This window comes from Acinonyx jubatus, chromosome A2, assembly GCF_027475565.1.
Source record: "Acinonyx jubatus isolate Ajub_Pintada_27869175 chromosome A2, VMU_Ajub_asm_v1.0, whole genome shotgun sequence".
Lineage (NCBI taxonomy): Eukaryota > Metazoa > Chordata > Mammalia > Carnivora > Felidae > Acinonyx > Acinonyx jubatus.
The window spans coordinates 74,684,697-74,702,184 of NC_069383.1; the positions used below are offsets into that span (position 1 = coordinate 74,684,697).

Genomic DNA, 17,488 nt, shown 5'->3' on the forward strand with positions numbered 1-17,488 from the left:
TATCTTATCCACCATTACATTTTAGTTTTTATATGAATTTTTCCATCCAAGTACCCTTTGGTACCCTTTGATTTATAAACTTTATAGAAGATTATAAATCAGCGAGGGGTCAAATCACAAGGGTTGTAGAAGGAAGAAGAGTTCCAGAATATATTTATGAATACCAAAAAGAAAAAAAAATGTTAGAAACAAGTTTGTAATTTACAGCTGCCCTGAGGCAGCAATAACTAATACACTGAAAATTTACCCATTTTATGCATCTATTTTCCTTGTTTTACTACTTTGCTTTTCATAAAAAACACATTTATTTCAGCAACTGTCACTTCCTTTGGCATTTATGTGATCTCTGAGCTATGTATGAAAATACACATATTTCTACATCACAATTTTTATTGGAAAATTATTTTACAAATTTATATCAGTGCTTTTTTGTTCCATGCTAGAATTATTTTCATCGTTCTTTTTTTTCGTCACCTCAGAAAATCAGTCTTAAAGCTTATATAGTTTAACATCTGCTTTAAATTCGTTTTCAATTGCTGCTCAAGTGACATTGTATCATTAAGTATAAAGAGAAACAAGTGGAAATTTTCAGAAAACAAATCATCCCCAAAATTATTCAATAAGAATAGCACTGTAAATATTTAAATGGACACTAGCCTCATAAATACGCCATGCGATTCACAGCTGTAACCTAACGAGTTCTCATATTGTTCCTGGGAGTCAGTGGAATAGTTTGAGCAAGTGACTACTTTCAGAAATATAGTGATAGTATAAATTTGAGCAGGGTAAACAGAAACAGGTGGCCTCTGTACTTCTCAAAAGAATGGCCATGAAGAACCCAAGGCTTGGTTTTCACAATAATTTATTGAATAAAACTTTAGACATTAAGGAAGGGAATGGTAGTGGATATTTCCTGCTTGCTCAGCTTAGCATTAATTCTGAAATCTTCTGGTAGGAGCATCCACATTTTTATTTATTTTCAGATAGTATATTTCAGATGTGACTGTCTGTGTCTCAGGTTTCAGAGATGGTGCCTTGATGCAGGCCTACTCCTTTAGAACCTTACTTCCCATTAGATGCAATAACTGATTCAATAATTTACAGATAAGCTTCTATTTACTGTCCTGTCTTCCATATCCCTCTCAGTCTTCCTCTGTGGCATATTCTCTGTTATAACAGCCTGAAAATTGTGGAAGTTGGAAGGAGTGACCTAAAGGGATCCAGCTTTGAGGTAAAGGAAGAAAGTAGCTAGCCATCCTAGGTCATTCTGCTTTGCACTTTCTGAGAAACCATGGCTTCTTGCCTGTTGGGTAGGGTGGTGAGTTGCAATAACAACAAAGCCTGTTACTAACAAAAACGATTTCCAGATTTCCACGCTATGCTGTAGATATAGGAATTGTGGTTCAACAAGGTCTCTGGGGTGGACCAAATGCAAATTGCTCTAAGTTTTAATAAACTTTGTGGGGAGTTGTATTGACAAGAAATTTTCATATAAAAGGTGCTGTGATTGTTCATACCCTATAACAATTCCTGCAAAGCAGTCTTCAATCCTTTTATTTTTTTTAAAGGTTTACTTTATTTTTTTAAATATTTTTTAAGTTTGTTTATTTATTTTGAGAGAGAACAAGCCCAGGGTAGGGACAGAGAGGGTGGATAGAGGGAGAATCTCAGGAAGGCTCTGTGCTGTCAGCGCAGAGCCTGATGCTGGCCCTGAACTCATTAATCATGAGATCATGACCTGAGCCAAAATGAAGATTCAGATGCTTAACCAACAGAGCCACCCGGGCACTCCAGATTTATTTTATTTTGGGGCACAAGTGGGGGAGTGGGGCAGAGGTGGGGGGGAGAGAGAGAGAGAGAGAGAGAGAGAGAGAGAGAGAGAGAGAGAGAGAATATGAATCTCAGCCAGGCTCTAGGACCAGTGCGGAGCCTGATGCAGGGTATATCCCCTGATCTGGGATCATGACCTGAGCTAGAATCAAGGGTCAGATACTCAACTGAGCCACCCAGGCACCATAGTAGTCCTCTATCCTTAACCAATGTCAAAGTCGAAGAATTAATAAGTGGTAAATCTGGTATCCAATGGGTTATTTGATGCCAGAAATTGGGTTTTCAGCAAATTTGCAGATTGCATCACCAAGGCTGGGAAGCTCTTATCCATACACAATTTGCCACATGCAAAAAAGACTGCTCCAAAATCTTGGGACTGAATTTAAATGCAACTGTGGTGTGATTGTGATGGTAGTGTATTGTCTGTCTTTGGGAAGGAAGTGAATGCATTTTTAGTTAAATGTGCAACCTTTGCAAAAGTTTGAGAAATATGTACTTGTTAAGCCCATGCATTCTTTTTAAATGAAGATTTTAGTAGAATAGTTTCATATTTGCAAAAAAGTTGTGAAGGTAACAGAATTCTGATATACCCCATGCCAGTTTCCCTACTATTAACATCTTGCATTAGTATGGCACATTTGTCCCAGTCAGTATAATGATACTTGTACATTAGTATACATTAAAGTGCATACTTTAAAAATCTGAATAAAGTTTTACCTAGGTCTGTTCCCATATGATCCTATCTAAGGTATCACATCACATTTAGTTGCCATGTCTCCCAAGGTTCTACTTGCTTTTGGCTTTTTCTCAGATTTTCCTTGTTTTTGATGACTTTGACAGTTTTGATGAGTACTGGTCAGGTATTTTGTAGACTATCTCTCAGTTGGGATTTGTCTGATGTGTTTCTCATGATTAGATTTGGGTTATGGGTTTTTGGGAGAAAGACCACAGAGATTAAATACCATTCTCATCACATCAAGGATATATGCTATAAACGTGATTTATGACTGTTGATGTTAACCTTTAAGACTGAAGTGGGTTACTCCACTATAAACTTACTCTTTTTCTCCCTTGAACTCTTGGGAAGAAATACACAGAACAAACTTAAGTGCAAGAGAGTTATGCTCCACTTCTCTGAGAGTAGATTATCTACATAAATTACATAGAATTCTTTTGCAAGGGAGATTTGTTTATTGTCCATGTGTTTATTCAATCATGTATCTACTGTATCAGTATAAACTCATAAGTATAATTTTATACTTTCATTTATAATTCAAAGTCAATTTTTTTTTTTGCTTTTTTCTCAAATCCTTCCAGCTTTGGCAATTGTGAGCTCTTTACAGTAGCCGCTGTGTCCCTTGACATAGCCCCATGATTGAAGTTTCTTTCAAGAGTATTTATTTTCTGGCATTATAAGATGCTCCACACTCATATTGTAACTTCCCTTTTCCAATCCCCAAATGAGCCATTTCTCCAAGGAGACTTAGTTCTCTTTATTAGAGAATGGTATTAGAAACAAAGGTCTGGGTGCTAGGTGTGTTTTTTGCTACTGAGGTGCTTCACATATAATATTAAAAAAATCATTAGCAAGACTCATGTCAAGGAGTTTTATTCCTGTATTTTCTTATAGAAGTTTCATGGTTCAGGCCTTATAGCTAAGTCTAGTCAGTTTTGAATTAATTTTTGTGTGTGCTGTAAGATATGAGACCAGTTTCATTCTTTACATTTGAATATCCAATTATCCCAACACTATTCATGGAAGAGACTGTCTTTTCAATTGAATATTCTTGGCTCTCTTTTCAAACACTAGTTGACTATGAGTGCTTGGGTTTACCTCTGGACTCTCGATTCTGTTCCATTGGTTTAGCTGTCTGTCGCTGTGCTAGTCCTATACTGTTTTAATGACTGTAACTTTATAGCGTATCTTACAATTAGTAAGAGTGATGTTCCCTGTTTTGTCTTTCTCTCAAGGCTGCTTCTTTTCAAGTTCTTTCATGGTTTCATATAAATTTTAGTTTTTTCTACTTCTGTAAAAAAAATGCCATTGGGATCTTGATAGGGATTGCATTTAATCTTTAGATTGCTTTTGGTAGTATTGACATTTTAACAATATTAATTTTTTCAATTCATGAACATCAATCCTGGAATACATTTCCATTTATTTGTGTCTTTTTCTGTTTATTTAATCAGTATCTTCTCGTTTTCAGAGTAGAAATCTTTCACCTATTTTGTTAGATTTATTCCTAAGGTTTTATTTTTATGCTATTATAAATGGGATTTATTTTTTTCAGAAAGTCTTTTGTTAGTATATAGAAACACTACTGATTTTTGCTTGTTAAATTTGTGTTCTGCAACTTTACTGAATTCATTGATTAGATCTAACAGTATTTTAATTGTCTTCAGGATTTTCTCTATATAAAACTGTGTTACCCTAAATACAGACAATTTTACTTCTTTTCCTCTCCAATTTTGATAGGTTAGTATCAAGATTTTCTTGACTTAATGCTCTAGCCGGGACTTCTAGTACTATGTTGAATACAAGTGGTACCAATGGGCACTCATGACTTGTTCCAAATCATAGAGGAAAAGTTTTCAATTTTTTACCACTGCATATGTTATTAACTGTGGGCTTGTCATACATCACCTTCATTATGTTGAGATAGGTTCCTTCAATGCCTAATTTGTTGAGTTTTTATCATGAATGGATGTTGAATTTTATCATATGCTTTTTATGCATTGATCAAGGTCTTCATATAATTTTTTTTCTTCTATTAATGTGATATACTATATCTATTGCTTTGTGTATATTGAAACTTGCATCCCAGGGGTAAATCACATTGATCATGATGAATGATCCTTTTAATGCTGAATTTAGTTTGCTAGTATTTTATTGAGAATTTTTGCATTTATATTCATCAGGATTATTGGCCTGAAGCTTTCTGGTGTCCTTTTCTAGTTCTGATATCAGGATAATGCTGGCCTTCTAAAATGAGTTTGAGAGTATTATGTTCTCTTTGATTTTTTGGAAGATTTTGAGAATTGGTGTTAATTCTTTAAATGCTTGGTAAAAATTCAACAGTGAAGCCATCAGGTCCTGAGCTTTGATTCAGTGGGAGGTTTTTGATTATTGATTTAATCTTCTTACCTATTTAGATAATTGCTTATTTAAACATTGTTTCTTCCTTATTAGAAATTGGTAAGTTGTATGTTTTTAGCAATATTTCCATTTCTTCCAGGTTGCCCAGTTTGTCGATGTATAGTTATTCATAGTAGCCTTTTAAAATTGTTTAATTTCTGTGGTATCATTTATAATATCTACTTTTTCATGTATAATTTGGTTGATTGGGATATTTTTTCTTTTCTTTCTGGTTAGTCTAAGGGTTTTTCAATTGTGTTTTATCTTTTCAAAGAACCAACTCTTAACTTTGGTTAATTTTTTGTTTTTCTGTCTTCCATTTTATTTATTTCTGCTTTATATGATTTCTTTTCTTCTGCTAATTTTGGGCTCAGTTTTTATTTTTTCCAGTTGCTTAAAGTGTGAGTTGGGTTGTTTACTTGGGATATTTTTTTGTTTGTAGTGTAGGCATTTATTGCTATGAATTCCCCTCTAAGAACTGCTTTTGCTGCATATCTCACAAGTTCTGATATATTGTGTTTTCATATTCATTTGTCTCAGGAAAAATTTTAATATCCCTTTATTTGATTCATTGCTCATTCAGGAGAGTGGTGTTTGACTTTCACGTGTTGATGAACTTTCTAGTTTTCTTCTTACTTATTCTTAGTTTCATGCCATATGATCTGAGAAGATACTTTGTATGATTGTAGTCTTTTTAACTTTTCTAAGACTTGTTTGTGCCCCCAAATATAATTGATCCTAGAAAATGTCCATGTACACTTGAGATGAATGTTTTTTTCTGCTATTGTTGGATAAAATATTCTGTATGTGTTTGTGAGGGCCATTTATAGTGTCATTTAAATCTGCTGTTTCCTCATTGATTCTTTGGATAATGTATCCATTGTTAAGAATAAGGTATTAAAGTCCCCCACTATTATTGTATATTGTTTTTTTTTCTTTTCTCTTTAGCTCTATTAGTATTTGCTTTATATATTTAGCTACTCCAGTGTTGGACACATAAATATTTATAATTGTTATATATTCTTGATGTATTGCCCTGTATATTGTATAATGACCTTGCCTCTTTTTACCATTTTTTAGTTTAAAGTTTAGTTCGTCTGATATAAGTATACCTACTCTTGCATTTTTTGGGTTACCCCAAAAATGAGAGTTTTACTTCTTCTCTTCATATTTTAGGTTATTGCTGTTACATACTTTCTATATTGTGTAACCAATACTGATTATTTTAAGCTTTAGTTGTTTTTACTCCATTAAAATTTTTTTTAAACTAGAGTTGTAAGTGATTTATGAACCACTAGTGCCATATTGCAGAATATAACTGTGAGTATATATTTACCATTTCCAGTGAGGTTTATACTACCTTTTTATGATTTTATGATATTAATTAGGGTTGTTTTAATTCCACTTCAAGTATTCCCTTCACATTCTTTGTAAGGCAGATCTGGTGGTAATAAATCCTTTCAGTTTTTTGCTTTTTGGGAAAGTCTTTATCACTCCTTAATTTCTGAAGGACATTAATGCTGGATATAGAGTTGTTAGTTGACAGTTACTTTCTTTCAGTATTTTGAATGTATTATACCATTTTCTCCTGGTCTAAAAAAATTCTATTGAGAAATCCACCAATAATTTTAATTGGTGGAGATTTCCTTGTGTGTAACTTCTCTCTCTTCTCCTGCTGCTCTTAAAATTCTTTGCCTTTGCCTTTTGGCAATTTAATTATAATGTGTCAGTGTAGCCATATTCAATTTCAACTTATTTGGGATCTTTTGGGCCTTATGAATGTGAAGGTCCATTTCTATCCCTAGGTTCAGGAAGTTTTCAGCCATTCAGCCATTATTATTATTTTTAAAAAATATCCTTGGTGTCTCTTTCCCTTTCCCTTCTACAATTCCTATAATAAGAACAATATTTTCTTTCATTGTATCTCATCATTCCTATAGGCTTTCTTCACTCTTTTTCATTTTTTTTTTTTTTTTGCTCCTCCAATTTCCAATGTCCTATCCTTCAAGTCACAGATTATTTTTTTCTGCATGGTTGTGTCTACTTTTGAAACTTTTTATGGAATTCATTCTTCATTTATTTTCTACTCTACAATTCCTGTTTGTTTTTTGATGGTGATATATTTCCTCATTGAACTTCCTGCTTTGTTTATATACTGTTTTCCTAATTTTGTTGTATGTCTGCATGTTCTTATAGTTAATTAAACTTCCTTAAGTGGATTCTTCGTTTTTAGTTTTTTAATATTTATTTACTTATTTTGAGAGAGAAATAGACAATGAGTGGGGGAGGGCAGAGAGAGGGATAAAGAGAATCTGCCGTCTGTGCAGAGCACGATGTGGTTCATGAGTCCGTGAACTGTGAGATCATGACCTGAGCTGAAATCAAGAAATCACCCTTGCATTCCTGGAATAAATCCCACTTGATCGTGGTGAATGGTCCTTGTAATGTGCTGCTAAATATGGTTTGCCAATATTTTGTTGAGGGATTTTGCATTTATGTTTATCAGACTTATTGGCTGGTAGTTTTTAATTTTTTTAGTTTTTCTATTTCCTGTATCAGGGTAATGTTGGCCTCATAGAACATATCTGGAAGCTTTCCTTCCACTTCTATCTTTTGAAATACTGGAAAAGAATAGGAATTAACTATTCTTTAAATGTTTGGTAGAATTCACCTGGTCCTGAACTTTTGTTTGTTGGGAAATTTTTTTTATTACAGATTCAATTTCATTGTTAGTAATGAATTTGTTGGCATGTGAGTTTTCATATTAGTCTCTTATATTCCTTTGTATTTATTTGGTGTCAGTTGTTACTATTTCTCTTTCATTTTTGATTTTATTTATTTGGGTCTTTTTTTTTTTCTTGATGAGTCTGGCTAAAGGTTTATCAATTTTGCTTATCTTTTCAAAGAATAAGCTCCTGGTTTTGTTGCCATTTGCTCTTTCCTGGTTTTGTTGCTGTTGTTGTTGTTGTTACTCTATTTCATTTATTTCTGCTTTGATTTTTATTATTTTCTTTTTTCTAACTTTGGGGTTTTTTTGTTGTTCTTTTTCTTTTTGCTTTAGTTTTAACATTAGATTATTTCAGATTTTTCTTATTTTTTGAGGTAGGCTTGTATTCACTATAAATTTCCCTCTTAAAATTATTTCAATGTGTGCCCCAAATTTTGGATCATTGTGTTTTCATTTTCATTTGTCTCTATGTATTTTTTTTTTGTTCCCTCTTTGACTTTTCAAACAATTGGTTGTTTCCACGTGGTTTTGATGAGAGCAAATAACATGAAAGAAGCTTTCAAAAAAGAGGTGGAAGGTGACTAGATTTTACAGATATGAGGACACAAATTACAAAGGGAATAGTGGTTGGGAAATCATAGCCAGAGGGGAAATGGTGTTAATGATGAGTTGTGTGGAGGTAATCTAACATTTGCCCGTGGATTTGATGGTCTTTCTGGTTTGGATTTTTGGCAGTGACTAAGGTGTACAGCAATGTACGATAACATGAGATGAGTTCTATTGGTCTTTCAGAAGAAGGAAAACCTTACAGCATCCCCTTGGGATTTCTCTCAGGCAGTTACTGAGGTCATGGGGTTGGGGATTGGTAGGAAGTGCTACTTAAACAGACCATGAATATCTATAGGCTTCTTTTAAAAACTTCACCTGGTGTCCCAATTGGGGAAGGGCAGTTTATTCAGGAATAAGGTGAGCTTGGTAGGCCTCCTTTGAAACTTTTTATACGCTATGTGTCAGCCTAGATTTGGGTAGGACTTGGTGAAAGCATGTTGACCTTTATTGATTTCATTTAAAGTCTAAGAGAAATACAGCTAATGTAAGATATGTTGTGGAAACTGTGATGAGAGTCGCAAAAGTGAATTATCCCAGTCTTCAATGAGATAACATTTTTATCCAGTTACAATACTAACATTTTGGGCAGGAGACCATTCTTGACAGAAGGAACATCATGAATACATTTAGGAAAGCATTGCCAAAAAATTATTGAAAACAAAACAAAACATGTCAAGATACGATGAAAAGAAGAAAAAATACCCACCACACAAAGTGAAAAAGATGAAGAGTTCCAAAAACAGGAGGGAAGGAAAAAAACTTAGGTAAGGATGGAGAAAAGGCTAACATTTATATGTAAATTATTAAATCAAGCTTGCTTTTCACTTTGGGAATTTTGTTAAATTGTAGAATCTCTATACCTAACGAGGCACACAAGATTGTGCATTTCTAACAAGCTTTTTGGTGATCCAATGCTACTGGTTTTCAACCAAACTTTGACTGCCAAGGGGATAGATTAATAGAGTTCATTGGAAGCCATTGCTCTATATCTATTCTGTTATATTTTTATTTTCCCCTTTTAGCTCCCAAATGAAATATGTTTAGATTTCTAACATTAAAGTGGCTTACCATTTTTTTTGTTGTGTTACAGAACATTATGTCTGTATTAGCATTTTTTTGATCATGAAAAGTATACTCTTTAATCCCCATCCACCCACCCTCTGGTAATAAACTGTTCTCTATAATCAAGAGTCTGTTTCTTGGTTTGTGGTTTTTGTTTTTTTCTTTGCTCATTTGCTTGGTTTCTTAAATGCCACACATGAGTGAAATCATATGGTATTTGCCTGTCTCTGACTGACTTATTTCACTTAGCATAATATTCTCCATCCGTGTTATGGCAAATGGCAAGATTTCATTATTTTTTGTGGCTGAGTAATATTCCACTCTGTGTGTGTAGAGAAATATCTGTTAATGTGTTCTGCCCATTTATTAATTGGAGTACTTAGTTTTTGCGTGTTAAGTTGTATATGCTCTTCATATATTTTAGATATTAACCCTTTATCAGTTATGTCATTTGCCAGTATTTTTTTCCCATTCCATGGGTTGCCTTTTAGTTTTGTTGATTATCTCCTTAAATGTGGAAGAAACTTTTTATTTTGGTGTCCCAATAATTTTTTCCTTCATTTCCTTTGTGTCCGGAGACAGATTTAGGAAAATGTTTCCATAGCTGATGACAGAGATACTACTGCCTGTGCTCTCTTCAAGGATTTTTTAGGTTTCAGGTATCACATTTAGGCCTTCAATTCATTTTGACCTTATTATTGTATATGGTGAAAGAAAGTGGCCCAGTTTCATTCTATTCCATGTGTTCTTATTCCAGTACCATACCATTTTAATTAGTACTGCTTTGTAACATGACTTGAAATCTGGAATTGTGATGTCTCCAGCTTTGTTCTTCTTTATCAAGGTTGTTTTGTTTATTTGGGGTCTTTGTAGTTCTATATAAATTTTAGGATTGTTCTAGTTCTGTGAAAAAATGCTGTTGGTATTTTGATAGGGATTGCATTGAATGTGTAGATGGCTTTGACTAGCATAGACATTGTAACAATACTTGTTCTTCTAGTCCATGAGCAAGAAATATCTATCTCTTTGTGTCATCTTGAATATCTTCCAACAGTGTTTTATAGTACAGATCTTTCACCTCTGTAGTTAGGCTTATTCCTAGGTGTCTTACTTATTTTTGGTATAATTGTGAATAGGATTATTTTCTTAATATCACTTCTGCTGCTTCATTATTATATAAGAATGCAACAAATTTCTGTACATTAACTTTGTATCCTGCAATTTACTGAATTCATTATTGGTTCTAGTAGTGTTTTGGTAGAGTCTTTAGGGTTTTCTGTAGTTTCCTGTCATCTGCAAATACTGACAGTTTTACCAATTTGGATGCCTTTTATTTCTTTTTGTTGTCTCATTGTGTGGCTAGAACTTCCAGTACTATGTTGAATAAAAGTGGTGAGAATAAACATCCTTGTCTTGTGCCTGACCTTAGGAGAAAAGCTCTTAGTTTTTCACCATTAAGTATGATGTTCACTGTGGGTTTTTCATATAACATCTTTATTATGTTGAGGTATATTCCCTCTAGATCTGGTTTGGAGAAGGTTTTTATCTGAATGGATGTTGTACTTTGTCAAATGCTTTTTCTGCATCAATTGAAATAATCATATGTTTTTATCCTTTTTCTCATTGGTGTGATATATCACATTGTTTTGCAAATATTACTCTTGCATCCTGGGAATTAATTCCACTTGACCGTAGTGGATGACTTTCTTAAATGCATTGTTATATTTGGTTTGCTAATATTTTGTTGAGAAATTTTGCATCTTTGTTCATCAGATATACTGGTCTGTACTCTTTTTTTGTCTGTGGTGTTTTTATCTGGTTTTGGCATCAGGGTGATATGTGCCTCATAGAATGAATTTGGAAACTTTATTTCCTCTTCTATTTTTTTGGAATAGTTTGAGAATAGGTATTAACCCTTCTTTAAATGTTTGGTAGAATTAGACTATGAAACCATCTGGTCCAGGGTTTTTCTTTGTTGGGAGCTTTTTGATTACTGATTCAATTTCAATGCTGGTAATTTGTCTGTTCAAATTTTCTATTTCTTTCTGCTTTAACTTTGGTAGGGTATATGTTTTTAGGAATTAATCAATTTATTCTAGGTAGCCAATTTGTTGGCATATAATTTTTCATAATCTCTTAGAACTGTATTTCTCTGGTATTGGTATTTATTCTCTTTAATTAGTGATTTTATTTGGGTTTCTCTCTCTCTGAGTCTGTTAGAAGTTTATCCATTTTGCTGATCTTTTCAAAAAACCAGCTCCTGGTTTCCTTGATCTGTTCTATTATTTTTTGTTTCTATATCATTTATTTTTGCTGTAATCTTTATTTTCCTTTTGTAGGATTTTGTTTTTTCTACTTTTTCTAGTTCCTTTAAGTGTAAGGTTAGGTGTTTTGTTTTTGGCTTTTTTTTTTTCCCTCTTCTTGAGTAGTACTATATTGCTCTGAATTTCCTTCATAGAACTATTTTTGCTGAATCCCAAAGATTTGGACCATTGTGTTTGTCATTTGTCTTTATTTCTTCTTTGATTTCTTGGTTGGCAAATTCATTATTCAGTAGCATGTTATTAAATCTTCATGTATTTTTTCTGCTCTATCCAGATTTTTTTCTTGTGCTTGATTCCTAGTTTCATAGGATTGTGTTCAGAAAAGATGTGTGGTATGACTTCAACATTTTTAATTTTTTTAAATGTTTATTTATTTTTGAGAGAGAGAGAGAGGGAGACAGGATCTGAAGCAGGCTCCAGGCTCTGAGCCATCAGCCCAATGCAGGGCTTGTACTCATGAACCGCAAAATCATGACCTGAGCCAAAGTCAGATGCTCAACCGACTGAGCCAGCCAGGTGCCCCCTGACTTCAGCTTTTTAAAAATATGTTGAGACTTGTTTTGTGGCCTAATATATTCTTTGTACACTTAAAAATAATGTTTATTTTGCTGTTTTAGGGTGGAATGTTCTGTATTTGTCTGTTAAATCCATCTTGCCCAATCAAAACTATTTCCTTGTTGATTTTCTGTTTGGATGATCTGTCCATTCATGTTAAGTGGGGTGTTAAAGTCCCCTACTATTATTATATTACTATCGATCATTGCCATTATGTTTGTTTCATGCACTTGAGTGCTATCATGTTGGGTGCATAAATATTTACAATTATTGCTTCTCCTTAGATTGTTCCCTTTATAATTATATAGTGTCCTTCTTTCCCTCAGGTTACAGTCTTTGTTTTAAAGTCTATCTTGTCTGATATAACTATTACTGCCCCAAATTTCTTATCAGTTTGCATTATAAATTTTTCTCCATCCCCTCACTTTCAGTCTGACATGAGTCTCATGCAGGCAACAGATAGGTGGGTCTTGTTTTCTTATCCATTCTGTCACCCCCTGTCCTTTTGATGGGAGCATTTAGGCCATTTTCATGCAAAGTAATTCTTGATAAATATTTATTGCTATTTTTTACTTGTTTTGTGTTTTTTCTCTGATCCTTTCTTGTTCTCTTTCATGGCTTGTTGGCTTTCTTTAGTGATACAGATTCCTTTTATTTTTTTGCATATGCATTAGTGGTTTTTGATATGTGGTTACCGTTAGGTTTGTATACAAAATCTTCTGTATATAGCAGTCTATATGAAGTAGGTGGTTGCTTAAGTTTGAAACCATTTTTATTCCTCTTCTGCCATGCTTTAGATACATGGTGTCGTATTTTACATCTTTTTATTTTGTGAATCCCCTGATTTTTATCAAAATATTTATTTTTAATGTTTTTTTTTTAATTTTAATACTCTCACTTATGGTCTTATTTTACCTAAAGAGTCTCCTTTAATATTTCTTATAGGGGTGGTTTAGTGGTCATGAATTTTTAGTTTTTCTTTGAGAAACAATATTTATATGTCCTTCTATTCCTAATGATAGCCTTTCTGGATAGAGTTTTCTTGGCTGCAGATTTTTCCCTTTCAGCATTTTGAATATATCATGCCATTCCCCCTGGCCTGCAAAATTTCTGCTGAAAAATCCACTGAGAGCCTTATGGGGTTTCTCTTGTATGTAACTGCTTTCTTTAATCTCTACTTTTTGCCATATTAATTACTATGGGGCTTGGGTGTGGACTTCCCTGGGATGAATTTTTTGTGGGGGATCTCTGTGCCTCCAAGCTGGATATCTATTTCCTTCCCCCTATTACAAAAGTTTTCAGTTTTTTTCAAAATTTCTGCCCACTTTATCTCTCTTCTTCTTCTGAGATCCCTATAATACAAATGTTTTACAGTTGATGGAGTCACTAAGTTCCTTAAGACTTATGCCTTGTTGTGGGTAATGTTTGATCCCCAGCAGGAGTGGAGTACATTTTAACAAGTTGTGGATGATCTGCTTGCAAAATGTGACCTGACATTGCTGCATCAGAAGTGAGATGGGTGTCAGGAGATGTGGTGTTGGGTGAACATAAATCTTCTCATTCTTATAATCTCATGGACAACCTATTCTTACAGGAACGGGATGTACAATGTTTCTTCTCTTGGTGCTTTTACATACGGTGTTGTCAAAAGATAAAGAATTAATTCTTTTACTTTTTTATAATAATATAACTCAAAGCTGTTAAGAAGATTGTTGCATTTTATTCCATGTCTCCTCCAGAATCTATTTTGATGAAGTGTGTAAGGTTTGCTATCACCCACTACTTCTGATACCAGTGTTAGTTTTATACATTCAGAACACTTTCTGAGGGTTAATTTTATATTCTGGAGTAGTTCAAAGCACTGCATTATGATGCCATTTGTCACTTCTTTCTAGAGGCACTTCACATTCAAATTGTCCTGTCTAGTCATTTTATTTGTCTAACTTCTTCAGCAACCTTTATCCCTTCATGTATTCACAGCCAGCTCTTCACACTGCAGAGTCCATGCAAATAATTCCTGGATAAAGCATCTTAATTTTAGCTGCTCTATCCATATACCATAGACTGGAGGACTTACGAACAGAAAGTACTTCTCAAGTTGTGGAGGCTGGAACTCAGATATCAGGTTGTCAGCATGGTGACTTCTTTTTTTATCTGTAGACTTCTGAGTTCTCCTTGTGTTCTCACATGGCAGACAGAGATGGAGGTAGCTCTCTGACTTTTCTACTAAGGTCACCTACAAATAGCATCACCATAGGAATTAGATTTCAGCAAATGAAATTTAGGGAACATTCAGTCCATAACAAATACATGTATGCAAACATTCTCAGTTGGAGCTAATTGATCTTCTTTCAGTTACTGAATCAGTGTGTTAGCAGAGTGCTTAGCAAATACATAAAAGACTTTTAACTTGGAAGTCTGATTACAATTCAAAAATGTATATTTCTTGTAAAGTAACTTTTGCTTTTATTGAAGGGCTGAAAGTTTGCATTATTATAGAAACCTTGAATGATAGAAGAAAATATTTCCCTATGTTTCTATTATCACTTCACCCCCAACCTAGCCTCAAAGCTTAAGTAAGTCTGAAACCTTGTTTCAAGGAGAATGGAACTTATTTTCAGTCTTACCTGCAGCAGACTGAGGAAAATACTGCTATGCTAAGCCCTGGTCCTTTTGGACTTTCAGACCACAAAACGTATAAATCAAATGATCTTCTCTTTTGAAGATGTTTTTTCCAGGCAGTTAGGTTAGCTTCTGCTTTAAACTTACTCTCCCTGTGACATGCACATGTTGTGTTTCTTTGGCATCTTCTGATGAGAGGAGAACAATTGATAGGAGCAGCAATCACAGGTGCACTCAACGTACCCCTTCAGAGACTGCTATGTTGCCTTTTCCTCTTGCTGAACAAGTCCTCCTCTGTCTTTGAAAAAGAAGGCGGTTCTCTCTGCCTGTTGAGCAAGTTCAGTTACAAATCTTATGGGGAGAATTTCACAGCATGTAAGCACAAACAGTCTTATTGCCTCTATTTTCAGAACCTCTTCAAATTACAATAATATGCCCAAGAAGCATATGAGAAAAGCTTTTTGAGCTAAAATAGAGCTTTTACCCTTTAAACCCAAAATATAAGTAAAGAAATCACTTTGCTCTTAAGAGTTTATTTTCCAATTGTAAATTCCACACTTCAGGAAATGTTACCTTCTTGTGGGAACAAAGAAAGAAATGCCTGTATAAAACAAGTCTTTTCTATAAATGTTAGACTCTTCCACATAGAAAATCCTCTTCTAATTTACCACTTGTGTAAATATGATAAATTTTCATTTCCCAGAAATTATTTGGAAAATATATGGAGAAATAAATTACTATATAAATATGCACTTAAATTTTTTTTCAAAAACATATTACTCATTTTTATTCATCATAGTTAAGGAAAGCTCTATCTAGTTTCCATGTTTCGTAATCCCCTAAGATGTTTTTGTTCATATTCTTGATGGAAATCAAAATACTTACATTTTAATTGACGTGACTGAGCATTATTAGACTCTAAATAGTCAACATGGCAGATAACTACCTTTGTTTGATACTTGGGAGTTGATATATTGATTAATAAATCAACTTACTTTATGCATAATCTATTCTAAGAGTTCCTAGAATATTGTGAAAATGTTTACATTTGCATTTATATAGTGATAAATTCAAGCAGGGGAAAATTAGGTACTAATGGACCAAATTGTGAGAGCAATTGCTAAGTAGATATCCACTTATTATTTTCTGTAGCATCTATAGAACTTTGCTAGGGTTGCAGAGCTCTTGAGAATGAGGATGATAGCCAGTATTTAAAGCCCCAGCCAATTTTCTGTTATTCTAGTGCTAAGAGTCCAAGGACTCACTCTAAAATAATTTATTTTTCATGTACAGGATAGAGGAGCTAAAAGAATTTTCCAACTAAGTACTTGCCCTTGCTTTTCAGAATAATAAAATAAAAACAGGCATATTACAAATACAAAAAGGCAAATCATTTATAGCTTACCAAAAATGTAAAAATAAATATAATTTTTGGCTTTTTGAAGAAAGAAAAGAAACGTTAAGAGAATAATAGAATTTTGTTTTATCAAACATGGAAACATTTTTTTTAAACATGTATCAATTTGTTTAAACACTTATCCAGGGGTAAGTCTCTAACCACATCAAATCTCTAGGAAGTATCTTAAATTGTGAAATAAGATGGGAAAAACTCTCTACGTATAATAGTCATGATAGAGCTTGACTGACAAAATCAGCACAAAATAACAGACACAAATGTATGAACAAAAAGCCAAAGCTTTATTGGATGGAGGAGGCTTAATAACTCAGAGCCATGTATCTATGTCCATCTGTATACATTTTACAGTGAACAAAATTGGCTATCTTGTTTCCCAGCCTGCTGCCAATTGGATAATGGTACTAAGAGGGTAGTGGTATTATTAGAGGCATATACAGTGATACAAGGAGAATGAGAAACCTGAGCAAATGCTATCAAGAGAGTAGGAAAAATTATCTCCATGCTGCATGGTTTCAGGTTACTTTATAAGTCCCAGTTTCCCCAAGTAAGTGAGGGGAAAGATAAGTGTTGTTAGAGCTAGAAGGAGAAAGAATGATAAAACTGTCACCTGCAATACTTTGGAAAGTCGGTAATGACTTTTATAGTTTGGTGGAAATGCTGGAAGACCATAGTAGTGTGAATTGTCTACTGTTGACTATCCTTGAAAAGGAATTACATGAGGAGATAAGCCGAGGGCAGAAATTGCCAGCTTGAGAGAAGAAATGAAAAGCATGAGAGACAGTCCTGAAAGTTAAGACTTGAGGTTTGCAAGGCACGTTGTGTTTTGATTTCTAACAGGAAAAGGTTAGAGAAAAAGTGAAATCAGCCTTGTGGCAAAGATGGTATAAAACATATGGACCATATAACAATTGCTAAAATATCTGAACAGGTTAAGTGGCAGAAAGTCTGTGCTTTTCATTGGAAAGACAATTTCTGTGAAAAAAGAGTAAGAATGTGACTTTCTTAAAAAAGTCCTGGCCATTCAAGGTGTCTTCAATTAAATATATATAGAGAGGCATGCCTTGAGAAAAATTCTGAATGTGGTTGTTTGTACATAATATTGACTGAAATTAGAGGCCAATAAATTATTGGAAAGAGTTTTACTATCAAGAGGAACACTAGTGTGGACTAAAATAGACTACTGTGCTTACAATTCTCTGTGGTCA

At 33.8% G+C, this 17,488-nt stretch overlaps 2 long non-coding RNA genes across 6 annotated transcripts in view; one reads left to right on the forward strand and one right to left on the reverse strand.

Moving 5' to 3' along the window:
• Nucleotides 1-17,488, forward strand: part of LOC128314799 (uncharacterized) — a 388,750-nt gene that overhangs the window by 267,935 nt on the left and 103,327 nt on the right. The gene's annotated exons all lie outside the window — the stretch shown is intronic.
• LOC113603029 (uncharacterized) overlaps nucleotides 11,743-17,488 on the reverse strand; it is a 109,946-nt gene continuing 104,200 nt past the window's right edge. For all 3 annotated transcript variants that reach the window (XR_008296855.1, XR_008296856.1, XR_003424561.2), the window contains 2 exons: nucleotides 14,872-15,192; nucleotides 11,743-14,480 (listed from right to left, as the gene is read on the reverse strand). This is a non-coding gene — a long non-coding RNA (uncharacterized LOC113603029). The remainder of the gene's footprint in view (nucleotides 14,481-14,871; nucleotides 15,193-17,488) is intronic.